At 29.9% G+C, this 16,958-nt stretch overlaps 1 pseudogene; it reads left to right on the top strand.

The window, feature by feature from the left end:
* LOC109046906 overlaps positions 1–16,958 on the top strand; it is a 65,320-nt pseudogene that overhangs the window by 19,387 nt on the left and 28,975 nt on the right.

Raw genomic sequence — 16,958 nt, 5'->3', positions numbered from 1 at the left:
TTGATCCTGAAAATCCTGCAGATATACTGTAAATAGTGAAAGAAAATTACTTCCTTGATATTTGTTTTGAAAATGTTTTTGATTGATGTCTCAACTTCTATTTAGTTTTCTAAGTAAAACTTTCTTAAAAAAAAATAGTTAAATTCGTCTCAGGCTCCAAAAATCACAAAAACTTCTGAATAAACAACAAAATATTTTTTAAAGAAGACTTCTTAAGAAACACCAAACTATCTAATTCATTACTTCACAACAAAAAGCTTATCCAAAACTATGTTTCCTCGATTGAATGCATTTCTGACTCCTTGTCTTCATTCATTATTTACTGTTATTTGTGGAAAATATTACTTCATACTAACTTTTATATTTAAACTTTTTTTTATTCAAATTAAACTGTATAATTTAATGTTTTTTGCTAGAAAATAATGTGTTTTATAAATATATATTTTTTAACATTTTCCAAATTGGGGAACAGGGTTGTGATTTATGTGATTCTCACACAAATTAAAAATAATAAAAAAATAAATGCAAAATATTTTTTTTTTAAATTTTTTTTAAATTAGTATAAATTAAAGGTAGTACAACTAGGGTTGCAAAGGGGTGGAAAATTTCCGGAAACGTTCCAAAAATCCCTGGAAGATTCCAAAAAAGCCTGGAAAATTTCCAAAATTTCTGGAATGTTTTGAAATTTACTGAATATTTTAGGGTTGCAAAAAGAAAAAAACTGAATATTTTCTAAAAGTTCCCAAAGTACAAATAATAGAAACTAAAAAATTAATTAAAATCCTTAATTATCCTGATTTTATTAAAAAGTATAATTTACCCTAATAAACTGACCCTGTTTGTGGAAAATGTGGAATATTTCAGCAAATTTGTTTGGGACTGTTTTCTGGAATATTCGCTTCGTGTTATCGCTCTAGATTACTCGCGGGATGTTTTCATGTCACTCACGTGAATAAAAACATTGTGTATTACTCTCCTCCATTTTCTAATTCAACCAGACGTGTGTCAATAAGCTCTCCACTGATTGGTGCGACAACGAGTCATGCAAATTTTCTGCTGGAGTTGAAAATTTTCAACTTCGCGAAAGATGCGTTTGAGATGTATAGCGCACATCCGCAGCAATCGTGTCGCTTGGCGTGAATTGGCATCTTTGCATTAACTTTGTATGTTATCTACTTGCGTGATTAATCTAGTTAGCTTTTGGAGTGCACACACCGTTACGATTCAGCGAAGAGCTTAGTCACACTTCCGGTTGTATCAGAAAATGGAGGAGAGTATTACGCAATATTTACGCGAGTGACACAAAAAACATCCACTGAGTAATCTAGAGTGATAACACGATGTGAATATCGCTTCACTTTTGGCATGCACAAACCATTAGCGTTTGGCACCAGACTGTTACAAGATATTATTTGTGTTTTCCAGTTATTTTTATTTTCCCCTCCAGACTTTTCCTCAGAGGTAAACAGGCTGAAGTGCCTTTTTGTCTGGCAGACGCTCTATGTTGCTGCATGCTGGGATGTGTTGCTATGGAGAGATGTTGCCGTTTTATGGTGTTTGCTCAATTATCTTTAGGGACCTGATGTAACCGTTTCTTGTGTGTGTGTGGTAATATTAGAGTTTGACTAAGAAACTCGTGTCAGGATCTTGTAGGGTGAGGGGTCTTCAGTTTGTCCCGATGTACAAATGTTGCTTTTCTGACCTTTACCAGATCAATGATCTGTGTGTCAGTCTGAAACACAGTCAGTTTATCTAGTGTCTATGTGAGTCAGTTTTTTTAGGAGAAAACCAGGAACCCACAAATAACATAAAAAGACCATATCCCAATAAATAAAGAAATAAGATTAATAATAATAAAAAAAAATAAACAAAAAAAAATTAATAATAATAAATTGACATTCATCACAAAAAAACAATCCTAAAAATTATCATTACAGTAATGAGAACAAGAACAGTTCACAAAATTCAGATCTAAACAATCCTAAAAATGTTCTTAATTTCTGTCAAACTAAAAACTTGTGTTATCTTTGACTAATATTTAAATTTGTTTGATGATCTGAAACATTCATGTGTGACAAACAGTGTAAAATCAGGAAGGGGGCCAACACTTTTTCACACCACTGTGTATATATAGATATTATGCAAAATTTCTTCTGTTTTTTTGTTTTGTTTTCGTAGTGTAATATGTCCTGGCAAATTCATCCAAAACGTTTGCATTCTGTATTTGAAGGAAACACCTGAATCTCAATGAGCTTGAGTTTTGTTCAGTGAATTTGTCATAAGTGCGTCCTCAACAGAAACTTGGTGGTTTTATTTGGGTTTTATATATAAAGGCCGTCATATCATAAGATGAGGTAAAACCGCCAGTTCAGGCTGAGACGTGAAAAGCATTAGCTCTGATAACTGCCGTCTGCAGAAACAAAGAGGAAAAACCCAGTCCGTTGAGATCAGCCGAGTCTCAAAGACTTTGACACCTGCTCACACCACAAATCACACGCTGTCTTTGTCTCCTCGAGAAACACAATTGACAGAAAAGCTCTTTGTTTTTCAGCAATGTCCTTTGACTTGAGATTTGGTCATCATCTCTAAATTGCACGTTCCTCCGTTCTTTTTAATGATTTAGTCTTGTAATGTCTTAAAATGGGCGTTTCTGTTCTCTTCTGCGTTTCAGATGAATAGGCAGCGGTGAATATTTCGTAATGATTTCCAGCGTGAAAAAGGCCTGAGAGATTTCTTTTGATGGTGAATCAATGGAGCAGCTCTGAAAGGATTTCTTGATGTTATCCATTAGCAGATGCTCTCTTGTTGCGAAGCGCTTTGCTAATGAATTCTCTCGGCCTCGTCTCAGCATGTGCGGGTTTGGATTATGAATGAACTTAGAAAAGCAGCATTATTCAGTGTTGATAATCTTTCATGCTCCTGTTAGGACGGCCTTCACGTGCACTTACGCGCTCTTCGTTTATGCTAGGGCTGTCTCAGTCATGAAATTGTGGCGGGAGGTCAGCTGTCGTACAAATAATAGTGGGTTTTGCAATTCACTTGTATTTTTTGTTCATATCAAGTGCAGCTGAATATACATTTGTCTCAGCATCACAAAGGCTTTTTTATAATGAATATCAAAAATGAAATGATGTAGTTTGCAAATATTGCTAAAGTTTAAAAAAAGTGTATTTTTTATTAATGTAGTCATTTATAACAAAAAGTGGCAGTTAGACATTTGTCATTTTTGTACTAGTGTATTTTTTATTAATGTAGTCATTTATTATTATAAATGTTTAGGTTTTACTAATTTTTTTTTATTAATATCATAACAGCATAACAGACAGTGGCAGTTAGACATTTTGGATATTCCATATTTTTTTCTCTCTCATTTATTTATTTATTCATTAATTTTTATCGTTTAGTGGTACTATTGACTCCCCTACCATAGTTTTTGTCCAAAGTTAATTTTTGCTACATTTTAAGGGCCCTATGAAGTCAGTTTTATTTTTTCTAAAATTCAAATTTGCTATTTAAAATTTTTTAATTGCTAATTTATTTTTATATATTTATTTATTTTATTTTTTGACGGTTAAATTTTATCAAAAAAAAAGAAATTTCAAAAAAACGAAAAGAACAAAAAATTTACGAACAAATTATTGAACGTTTATATATTTAGAAATTCAATTTTAATTTGTGTTTTTCATTTGAGTTTTAATAGTTTAATACAATTTTAATAATAAGCATGTCTAATCATTTGAATAAAAAATTTACTATTTTAATAATTTTCTACAATGTTTATAATAATAGAGTCCTAAGAAATTTTGTTTTCAGAAACTCTGTTTAACTCTGTGATTTATAGTTTAATTCAAATTTACAGTGACAATTAAATGAAAGCATACAAAATTAACAATTTAATTTTAAAAACTATTTTAAAGTGATAGTGTACCCAAAAATGTTTATTTTCAGATGTAATCCAATAAGAATGTAACAATTACTTTGCTAATAACTTTCCTCTGTCTGTCATTGTAGTTTGCCCCAGCACAGATATCCGCAACAATGCAGTCGCCACCTGCGCCAGCTTCGCTCAGAGACATCCTGCACGGTATGATCGAGGGCCACCTGAAGATCCTGCTTATGTTCAAAACCAGACTGGAGGACTTCAAGGGCTTGAGCTTCCCGAAGCTGACGGTGATCACCGACTACCTGCTCCTCTTCCGCGTCTACGGCCTGGAGAGTCTGGGCGACCTCTTCCCGAACCTCACCGTCATCCGCGGCAACAACCTCTTCTTCAACTACGCCCTGGTCATGTTCGAAATGATCCAGCTGAAGGAAATCGGGCTCCACAGCCTGACCAACATCACGCGAGGAGCGGTGCGCATCGAGAAGAACCCCAACCTCTGCTATTTGTTCACTCTCGACTGGTCCAAGATCTCAGACTCGGTGGAGGACAACTACATTGTGGCAAACAAGGACGAACAAGAACGAGCAGAAATTCTGACACATTTGCCCGGTGGTACCATCACGGGGACGATAACCTGCAGACAGACTACCATCAACGGCAATTTCGGCGAGCGTTGCTGGAACCAGAACCATTGCCAAAGAAGTAAGTTACGGTTATTCTTCTTTCAATGTTGCTGTTGATGGTTTTTAACATAACAATTATTGTCTGTTTTTATTTACTTGGAAAATTAGGCATTGGTGTATTTAAATTTTTTTTTTTTCAAGCTTGTTTGGGAATCAAGAACATTTTTGATTAAAAAGAAACAAAAGTCTATGTCAGGCTCTTTAAAAAAAAAAGGCTTTCCAGTTAACAAAATGGTTTAAATTTGTCACTTGTGAACTGATGTTGAAATACGTTGCGTATGTTGTGCATTTTAGCGATGCACGATATATCGGCCACCATATCGGTTTCGGCTGATAAATGCTAAATTTTTCTGTTATCGGTATCGAAAATTTGGCTGATATCTTAAAGGTGATAAATAATGCATTATTTCCTTCAGAAACACTTGACTTGAGATCACTTGTTTGCATTATTTATGCATTATTTAATTTATTTGTAAGACTTTTTATGATGAAATTTGGTAATGGGAGAGTAAAACTATTTTTAAAAACACTGTTCAAACTACGCTGCTTATGTTGAAGTGTTTGGGATGTGGCTTTTAATGATGAGACCTTTTTTTGTTAAAATTTGGATATAGATTTATCGGCCAACATATCGGTTATCAGCTTTCAAATAATAATAAAAAAAATTATCGGTTATCGGTATCGGACAAAATTTTCATATCGGTGCATCCCTAGTACATTTACTTATTTCGTATTTCGAATATCCATGATATATTTGTGCTGAATTTGTTGGTGATTATACATTTAAGCGACACTGTGATTGTTTTTTTTGGGGCCATTAAGCTCTCTAAAGACTAATTTCTAGCAATACTTCATTGTCTTGAGACTAGATATTTTTGTAGCATCTCTTATTATAAACCTGAGTCACAAAAATGCTGTTGAACACAAAAGAAGATATTTTGAAGAACATTCAGTTGATGGTAGCCATTGGTTTTCACAGTATGGAAGAAAACGGGTCCCATTGATTAAAAATAACCATTTTTCAGTTATATATTGTCTGAGAACCAGTCATTAACTGATGGACTGGAGTGGTGTGGATTGCCTGTGGAATATTGTGATGTTTTTATCAGCTGTTTGGACTCTCATTCTGACTGCATCCATTCACTGCAGAGGATCCATTGGTGAGCAAGTGACGTAATGCAATTCTCCAAATCTTTTCCAATGAAGAAACAATCTCCTCTACATCTCAGATGTCATTTTTGGGTGATCTGTTGCTTTAAGACTGACATACAGATTAGCTAGTGACCATTTGGTGTTGCAAGTATGTGATGTGTTCGTCCCTTATGAGTGAAATCACAACTGCATTGGTGTGAATGAGGTCAGGTTCTGCAATAAGACCAGCAGCGTCCGCCCAAATAAAGGTCTACGTTGGTAAGCATGCACACACTTTTTGTCATGTGAGAAGTGAAAGTTTAGTCGGCTGTAATGTCAAAGCGATACCCCATTTCTGGAGTATGATGCAATGCTGCTGCATTTGGGCAGGCGCTGGGGTGAGCGAGTGTATAACCCTACAGCAAAACTCCAGATCCCGAAAGAAACAGGCGCTCTCCGCCGTGCCAAATCAACACAACCTGTGCCTGATTGCTTGTTTAGCCTGACGTACATGTTTTCTCACTCCTCCGAGGAATTCTGTTTCTCCACAGATAATAATGGGAAACGGTTTGTGTTCCAGATGGAAGGTTTTTGACTTTGTTTTGCACTTAATACATAAATAACTTCTTAACACATATATGTTATCTCAAACCTACATTAAATCAAAATCATACATGAAATAAAAACTTACACCATAACAAAGCCCTGACATGATTTAATTACAAATAACAATTACTTAAGATACCATGATCATGAAATAACAAAAACAACAATAATAATAATAATAATAATTAGTATTATTTTAGTATTGCAGTAATAATAATGTTGTGGACCATATTTAAATGTTTTTATTATTATTTGTAATTTATGAAAATATTATAATATTTAATAATAAATGACACAAAAATATTACGCAAATTTTTAAAATAATATCATTACAGAATATAATTTATTTATTTAAATATTTTCTTTATTTTAAGCAAACAGTAGTAGTTTTTCAAAACATTTCTGTGATTGTGTAATTTATTCATAATATTCATAATTCTATTGTCATTTTACGTTGTGATATTTATTTATTTATTTATTTATTTATTTACTTATTTTATTTAATAATAATGATGATTATTACAGGGAGCAATAATATTAAAATGTTTTTTTAGTAATATTAGTAAAAGTATATTAAAAAAGATTTATGGTTTTCTTTTAATTCTTGTAATGTATTTGTATAATTTATTTATAATATTTATATTGTTTTAACTTGTGATTTGATATTCATTTCTTTGTTTATTAATTATTAATCTATTATTATTAATTATTACAAGGATTAATAAAATAGTGGACTATATTTAAATGTTTATATTAGTAGTAGTATATTATTTTAAAATATTATTTATTCTGTGCAGTTCATTTATAATATTACTAAAATTATTTTTATTTATTTATTTGTTAGTTTTTGTTATCTAACAAAGTCAGCACGGTCTATTAGGTAATGCTAACAAATAACGAAATAATTATTATTTTTAATTATTTAATTCTTTTTGCACACTCTTATTCAGGTCTCACCACACTGACACATAACTAACACCCACCACCAACCATTTAATCAATTCTTAATAGATCAAACCAAGGAAATACAATCGCAAATTCAGTTTTTCGTTGCCACTTAATTGCATAAAATGGTTTGATTTGAATTGTCAGTGAAAATGTGCAGCAAATGAATTAACGTGATGAAAGCGCAAGTCCTTGATTCATTCATGAAGGCAGTAAAGTGAAGTGTTTTGTGTGTAAGCAGGCATTCAGTGACAGGAAGTGTTTTAAGTTGAGCCGGTGGATGCAGACGTGAGCTTGAGTGCAAAGATAAAATCTGTGCAGGTGCTTCTGTAAGCGGCGCTTTCCATTCTTAGCTAGACGAAAACACTCCGCATGCTTCATGTATAAAGCAAATGTTTAGTGTTTGCTTCATTTGTTGCCCAGGGAACGTTTATTTCCTTTGAACAAAAGAACGCTGTCATTTATTTTAATACGTTTCGATAAATATCTTGGTCCTTGTGTAGCAACAGCATTAAAATCGGTCCTTTTTTCCTCCATAAAAACGTCATGAGTGCAAACAGTGGAAGCGTGAGGCGCTGGATCTGACAGAAGACAGTACAAACAGGAGATGTGCTGTTCAGATAAGTCATATCTTCTCCTCTGGCACAGCGTGTTCTGTTATTGTGAGCGTTGTTCTGTTGTGCCGACAGCGACTCTTGCGCAATCGGGCCGTTTTCCGGTCAAAGTTCAGCAGCCGTGGGTTTGTGCCTTCATTTATTCATACACATCCATTCCTCCCCCCACTAATTAAGACATATTGTTGAGGACTTGAGGTGGGATTTTGTCTGGATAAATCGCTTTGAATTCACCTGAAAAGAATGACCTTATTTTGGTTTGCTAGCAAACCGTGGATTTTAGTTAAGATCATCTGAACTTACATTTGCTGCTTAAATGTGCTTTGATGTTGTGATTATTGGGACTGAAACAAAATCTTAGACGATAATTAATAGAAACAAATATGTCATCAATCTTAATTTGGTTCCGGAGTTGTGGACTTATATACTACTATTAATAATAACATAAATTACAATAAAAGTAATTTAAAGCATAAATAATGTAAACAAAATATTTAATATTTAGTTGTGTTTTTTTGTTTTTAATATTAGTGGTATATTTTGTTACACTATAATTTATTTTAAAATAATAATGATTATAATGATGATGATTAAGAATGCCATTAATATTAATGTAATAATATTATGTTGCTATTAATTTAACAAATTATTAATATTATTATTAGTAGTTGTAGTAGTGGTAATTTTACATTGTATGTATAAATAATGCAAAACATTTTAAGTAAAACATTATTATTATTCATATATTCAAGAAATGATAACAATAAAATATTATTATTATTATACTTGTTGTTAATATTGTATTTTATATATTAAATACTTTTAAGTATATTAGCTGTAATATATAAAATAATTGCATAATATTAATAACTATGATTATGATTATTATTATTATTTTAGTAGTAGTGTTAATATTATATTTTATATAGTAAATAATTCTTAACTTTTAAATAAACCGTTAGATATTTTATATATATATATATAAAATGATTATATATATAATATATATATATATAAAATGATAATGGTAATAACAATTTTTTAATCATTCTTATATATATATATATAAAATGATAATGGTAATAACAATTTTTTAATCATTTTTTTTATATAATATATAAACAATGCTATAACAGTTATTATTATTATTATTTTATTAGATTTAATATGGTTTTCCATGTTAAATGCTTAACTTTTAAGTATATTGACTACAATGTATAAAATATTTTATATTTTTTTGTATTATTATATAAAAAAAAAAAATTAATACGAATCATTTTATGTAATATATAAAAATATAACAGTATAAATTATTATCGTTTAGTTATAAATTATAAATAAATAATATAAATTATAATCATAATAATTACATAATTTATATTTTTATAAAAATATAACAGTATAAATTATTATTATTACTTTTATTTATATTATGTATATTATTATTATTATTATTACATAATTTATATTTTTTGGAGGTAGAACAATCACTGGTATGTTCCTGAGTGTTAGCTGTGTTTTGGTTTCTTAGAAAAGGAGGAGGAAAAAATCTAGCTGGAAAAACAGAAGGAAAAATGTGGTGCTGACGTCCACTCATAAATCTCCAACACACTCACCCCGGCAAAGATAACAGGGTTTAGTGAGTTTAAGGAAGCTGATGTTCTTGTTTTCATCGTGGAAGACGCTTGATATTGAATCTCCTGATCTTCAGTCTGAACGTGACTGAGAGACCCGTCACAGTTGTTTGTAAACTTCAAACCAGAAGGGCCACACTCAAATCAGATTCAGGTTTAAAATGATTCTGAATGATCCATTTGAATTCATAACTGTTGCGCTGAAGTGTTGTGTGATGCCAAACGCTTTTCTGAGTATCAGCACCTCGGAAGTGCCGGAGGGTAAGTGTGCTTTTCCTAACCGTCTAAGAGTAGGTCATTCACTTCCCACCTCGGCGTGAACATTACCCAAGAAAGACAAATAATAACTATCTCCACCCAACTTATCTTCTCCCCACCCGCACCCAACATGCAACACACAGTGGAATAGCTGGGGATCGTCTTCACATCAACACAACTTGAGGAAGAAAAAATCTCCAGGCTCCTCTTCTTTTTTTTTTTTGTAGAGTTTCTCAGAATTTCGAAGAAAAAATCTCCAGGCTCCTCTTCTGACAGACAGGGACTTGATTAGATCACTTTATAAGATTTTTTTAAAATCTAAACTAGACAGCTAAAGCCAGATCAGATAGCCCTCATACAAAAACCCTAATATCAAATCCACATATTAAATATAACAAACCTAAGGAAAAACCAAATTAGAATACACCTTAAACAAGTCAAAACGGAGCTGAAAGTACCGCTATACCTTACTGGTATTGTCAAATTAGCATACATGTTTAACAAACGAATGGACGAGGCAGAGAATTTGTATAATTTTTTCAAGTGATATGTGCTACAATTGTTTGTTTTCCAATTAAATGTAAAATTTTGAAAGCACATGGTAGCAGCCATTGTTGTCAATGACGTATTTGATTTTTGTTTTTTTTTTAATTACAATGCAGTACAATGTTGTTTTACTCAAATGTGTCAAGTTTACAAAAGTTAAATTAGTGAATGTTGAAATGTGACTATTTCTGTCCAGTAACTTTGTCCAATGAGTTTCAATGTGGTAACATTTCTGAAAATACTGCTAATTTTTTAGAATTTTTACAATTGCTTGGCGTTCTAATTCCGTTTTCCAATTCAGTTTAAACACTTTACACCAATATGAAAGTATGAAAAAAATATAATTACCGACTGCTTTTTTTAATATGCCCTGGTCTTAAGGCCCATTCACAAGAAATATAACTATAACAATAACTATATTAAGATCCACACCAATGTGTGATTATGACGAACGTTTTGTTCATTGTGCAGTTTTGTCGTCTCGAAAAAAATATTCATAATTATAATTTTTCTTTATCTCTGAAATGACTTTCCTTTTAGATGACATCATCAGGACCTAATTTTTTAGCTCCGCCCCCAACTGCCTATTATATATGCATACCTTTTACAATAAGTAACATCAAGTCCCACCTGGTGCCCTTTTTGTCATTGCCACATTTTTTTTTCTTTAATATTGTTTACATTAAAATACATAGACTATTTCAATTTTCAGTCCTTATTTAAATCATTTGTGTTTGAATTTATTAAATTAACAGTATAGATAATATTATAGATATCTATAACATATATATATATCATATATATATCTATATAGATATAAGCTATTATATAACCATGATGTGCTCACTCAGAGTCGGGATTGCACCGTGAAACACTGGGGTTTTCGTACAGGATGCTTTATCACTGTATGGCTTCTGAGTCGTCCGACCCCAGCCATACACTGAAACGTGTGACACTCAATGTTTGTGACGTTTGTGTATGTGAAGGGAAAAGGGTTGAGGTGTTAACTGTATTTTTGTATTTTGCGTTGTGTATTGCTGTGCTGCAGGTAAAGAGTGTATGTTGTGTCCTGGCAGGAAGTGTCTGGCAGCTAACCATTGATTCTCACAGACAGTGAAGCAACAAACTGCTGCATGAGGCATAAATGCATTCTGCATTTCCACATGCAAAGGTTGAAAGTTAACTCGTGCCACGCATCAAATGAAAGTATAAAAAAAGTTGTACATTTATTAAATAATAATATTAAATATGTATAATAATAATATACAATGTAAATAATAGTAAGTGTGTGTCAATACTATATATATATATATTATGTATTATATATCTATCTATGATCTATATCTATATTATAATATCTATATATTGCATAGATAGATATATTTATTGCTATATATAGATTTATATGCATGTATATATTTTATGCAGATTATATATATATATATTTATATGATATGCATAATAATATATAATGTCTCCGCTATGCATATATATATATACTTTATATCCTATGCCTATATCTTAGTAGAGTTTGATGCATAATGCTCTTATATATATATATTTATATGCAATATGCAAGATATTTATATATATGTATATATATTTATATGCATATATATATATATTATATTATATGCATAGTATATATAATATTATATTTTATGCAGTATATTATATATATATTTTATATGCATCTGTATATTATATATATTAATCTATATATAATACTATCTTAATGATATCTATATTATATATTGATATCTATATTTATATGCATATATATTGAATATTATATATATTTTATATGAATATTATCTATATATATAATATATATATGTAGATGCAGATTATATATACTATATATTTATTTATGCCATATATTATATATATATATATATTTATATGCATAACCTAATCTTTCACACTATATATATATATATATATACAAAATATATATATATTTGTGTGTGTTATAGTAAAACAAAATCTCACACCATTTGATGCATATAGCCATTATATAGATATTTTATAGAGATTTCCTATTTAAATATGCATATATATATAGCATATATATATATAATATATATCTCTATATATATTTATATGCATCTATATATATATTTATAGCAGTTGGAATCTATATATATATATATATATCTATAGATATAATGATATGCATATTATATTATATATGATATGCATATATATCTATATATATTATATGCATAATATATATATATATATATTATTTATGCATCTATATATATATATATTATATTATTTATATGCATATATATATATATAGATCCTATTATTGCATTATATATATATATATATATATATTTATAGCATATATATCTATATATATTAAGATATATTAAATGATATAGAGATATATAATATATATATATTATATGCTATCTTTATTTATATTATATATATATATTTAATGCCTATATTTATATGCATATATATATAGAATTATATTGATATGCCTATATTTATATGCCATATATCTATATAGATTAATGCATATATATATATTATCCTTATATGCATATCTATATTATATATAGTTTATGCATATATATAATAGATATATATATATATATATTTATATGCATATATATATATATATATATAATATATAGTGATATGCATATAGATATATATATATATATATATCTATATATACGCATATGATATACTTATATATCTATCATATATTTAAAGCATTTTTATCTATGGCATAAATATACATATCAGGTCTTTGTATTCGGTATTTTTTTTTATACCTAGTATCATATATCATGTATATAAGTGATGATGCAAATATAGTAAAAATTTAGACATGCATATAATATATATAATTATATATATATATAATATATCAGTTTATATATGTATATAGGCATATTATAATACAATATATATATATATATAATATATTTATTCTGCATGTATATACATATAGCATATATATTTGTTTTATATATATTGCTATTTATAAACTATATATATAGATAGTCATATTATATATATATATTTATAGCTCTCTTATTATATAGATGATATTTATATTATAAGAATAAAATATGTATATATTATATTATTATAGCATATAAACTTAAATATAAGTAAGATAAACATGTGTATTTGTATGTTTATTGTGGTTATATTTATATGGGTGTATCTATAAATATATATATCTTATAATTGTGTATATATGTATATATATATAGGTGTATTTGTATGTATGAGTGTATATATATATATATAATTATAATTTAGATATATATTGATATATTATATATAAATATGAATATTATATGTATATAGATATATGTAGATCTATGTGTCCATATATAAATATTTATCAATAATAAAAAAAAAAAAAAAAAAATAAAAAAAATAAAACAAACCATGTATGTCTATATGTGTCCATATATAAATATTTATCAATAAGTATTAATAAATTATAGAAAGAAAAAAAATAGATTCATAATGTGATGACAAAAAAAGTCCTAAAAACAATTTTAAGGGAAGGTGCTAAACAATTGCAATTTGAAAGTGCCAGCAAAATGATATTAATTTAGCATGTGATGCATTTCTATATTGCATATTTATGCGTTGTATTTTTATGTATACCTTTTTTTATGAATTAATGTTTTGATTCGAGTCAAACCGGTGGTTTGTGTTTGGATTAGGAAGCGCAGACTGTGTTGGATTAGCTGTTTCGGAAGAATCACATTAGCAGCTGCACTTCCTCCGTGATTGTGCACGCGTGTGTGTGTGTGTGTGTGTGAGCAACTGCAGTCGACTACCAACTACGCCAACTTCCATTCATTAGCTGAACAGGAAGCCCTGAGGGAGATGGAGGAGCTTGTATCCTCGCAGTTATCAATGGCAGCGTTTCTACGCCCCACATTTACACGCTGCTCTCACAAACCGTCCTCTCTCTCGTCTAGCGCTCGCGTGTTCCTGCTGTTTCATGCCCTTCGGCGGAAGAAAAGGAAGAGCCGCGGGGTCCGTTTCAGAAACAAAAACCAATACAACACACACACGCATTTAACATGGGAAATAACCATGGGAAAGTATTTGCATGTGGCTAATGGCAGTTAGAGTTACAAATCTCATCTCATAACTGGCATGTAGGCTTGGGTGGTATGATCAAAATCTAATACAGCAACACCTTTTTTTTTTTTTTTTTTTTTTAAATAACCATATGCTAATTCCTTTTGATAATCCAGTTTAGTTAGTTATGCGTGCCACCCAAGGCTGCATTTATTTAATCAAAAATACTTAAAAAAACACACAAAAAAAGTAATATTGTGAGTTTATTTGAAATAAATGTTTTTTGTAATATTATAATTCTATATTATCTTACCGTATTATCTTTGATATTTGTCTTAAAATTATAAATGTCACTTTTGATCAATTTAATGCATCCTTGCGGAATATAAGTATTAATTTCTTTAAAAAGAACTTCACTTGTTTGTTTTGCATATAAATTTGGCACAGTTTTAATGCAGAATATTATTAAATCTATTTATTTATTTTATTATTTAATTTAATATCTAAGAAGCTGAAATATTTTATTTTTGGTGGTACGAAAGGTTTAATATCTAAGAAGCTGAAATATTTTTAGCACTATTTTTGGTCTTTTGCATACTAATGAAACATTGTTATATGAATGTTATAAAACATTTATATAACAGTGATTTATCATTTAAAACATTGTAATTGGAAAAAATATATATCTATAAAAAATTATACATAGTTTGTATATTTATATTTACATTTATATTTTTGCCAAATTTTAATAATTATTTTATTGTGATTTTTAAGAAATATATTAAAAACATCAAATAATTTATTATATACATTTATATTTAAATATATATTCTAGCCCTTTTTGTCAATAATATTTAAAAATAGTAATAACATTGAATTTATTTTGTATTTTATCTGTTTTGCACATTAACTAAATAGATTTATCACAGTTTTAATGCAGTATTATTGCTATATTGCATAGTTTTTTTTGTTTTTTTTTCGTGAATTTGTACACGTTTTTAACAGCTAAGAACCTGAGAAAGTTGAATCGCATTCGATGAAGACTGTTTCCGAATTAATTTTCCTCTCTCAGCCCCTCGAGCACACAAAACTGTTTCTCCAGAAGTGTTGAGTGTCTGCTTTCAGACGTTGTATTAGTTTTATTAATAACTGAGGAGGGTCGAGGACACATGGCTGCTCCTGTTTTCAGGGTTGCCAGGCAACAGTGATGAAGAGCGAGTGTGTGTCTGAAGGCATGCGTGTTCACATGAGGAGAAACCATTCCAAAATCCAAATCCACACTGACTATGATCCCTGCAGCCTTCTGAAGTTTACAGAAAGTTCTTGGAATTATTTCCTGTCTTTGTGTGGCGGCTCCCGTTTCCGCAACTATCAGAGTCTCAGGGGAGCCGTGGAAGTGACATGGATTCCAGTCTTCCTCGGTGAGATAGTTATTAGGTATAGTACGTAATTAGCTGGTCTACTCAGAATTTCTGCCAAAATAGGACAACTCTTGTTCACAAATTTGATTATATTTTGGCTAATTCGACTAATTTCAGCTACCAAAACTTGTACATTGCTCTCAAGTCTGGATATTTTACCATTTAAAGTCCTTTCCAAAGAATTCCTCACAATTGATTTGAATCTGGCTTGCAGCATTTCCCAGACATTTCTGACCTTTCTGGGACTTTTCTGGGTCATTTCTTTTTTTCAAAACTTTTTGTTTTATTTTATTTTATTTGTCCTTTGCATTCTATTTATATAAATTTGTAAAAAAAAATGTATATTACATAAAATATACTTTGTATAAATGTATATAATTAATAATATATATATATTAATAGTTTTTTGGTATATATTTGATATTATATTATATATATAATGTCACTATATATAAAAATAATAATCCATTTTATTTCATTTTTTTTTTTTTTGTATGTTAAATATTGTTTAAAATAAGAATGCATTTTATTTCAGCAATTTTGTCGTAATTATCGGCATTGGCATCAGCCATTATAAAGCCCAAATAGGCTCGACGGCATTCCAAAAATAATAATTGAAATAAAAAAAAAAAGTCTTTTAATGAGTGTATTGGGGCGTTTGTAATTGTTAATGAGCATCAGCACATGTGGACAAGAGAGCAAAATAAGTAGCTTGAAGCTCCCCGAAGGGAAGAATTTAATGAATGGAGGAGAGGACGAGGCATTGCATGAATTGTTTGTGAGCAAAACAAGCTCTCCCTCCTTGCATGTGATAGAGAGGATTGTTTTCAACCCTTGGAAGTGTCGCATAACCGCCTTTGCTCGTTTAGAAAGCATCTGACCCCATCAGTTTTTGGTGGACCAACCAAATGTGGTCTCCAAGTCTAGCAGGGGCGTCTTGTTTGCTTGACAAACTGCCCTTTCAATGTTGGATCACTCTGGAACCGTTTAACTGAGTCAGCCGCTCCTCTTTGAAACGAATGACTCAATCAGTTACCAATTGTGTTGATGTCATGGCCAAAGTTTGATCGACGCTCCAACACAAAAGCAAAAGCATCAAGCCATTTATAGAGGTCATGCGATCCGTCATAACTTACCTATTGTTTAACCCTGAGATCATTTAC

The sequence above is a fragment of the Cyprinus carpio genome, chromosome A22, assembly GCF_018340385.1.
Source record: "Cyprinus carpio isolate SPL01 chromosome A22, ASM1834038v1, whole genome shotgun sequence".
NCBI lineage: Eukaryota > Metazoa > Chordata > Actinopteri > Cypriniformes > Cyprinidae > Cyprinus > Cyprinus carpio.
This window is presented reverse-complemented; position numbering and strand designations above follow the sequence as displayed.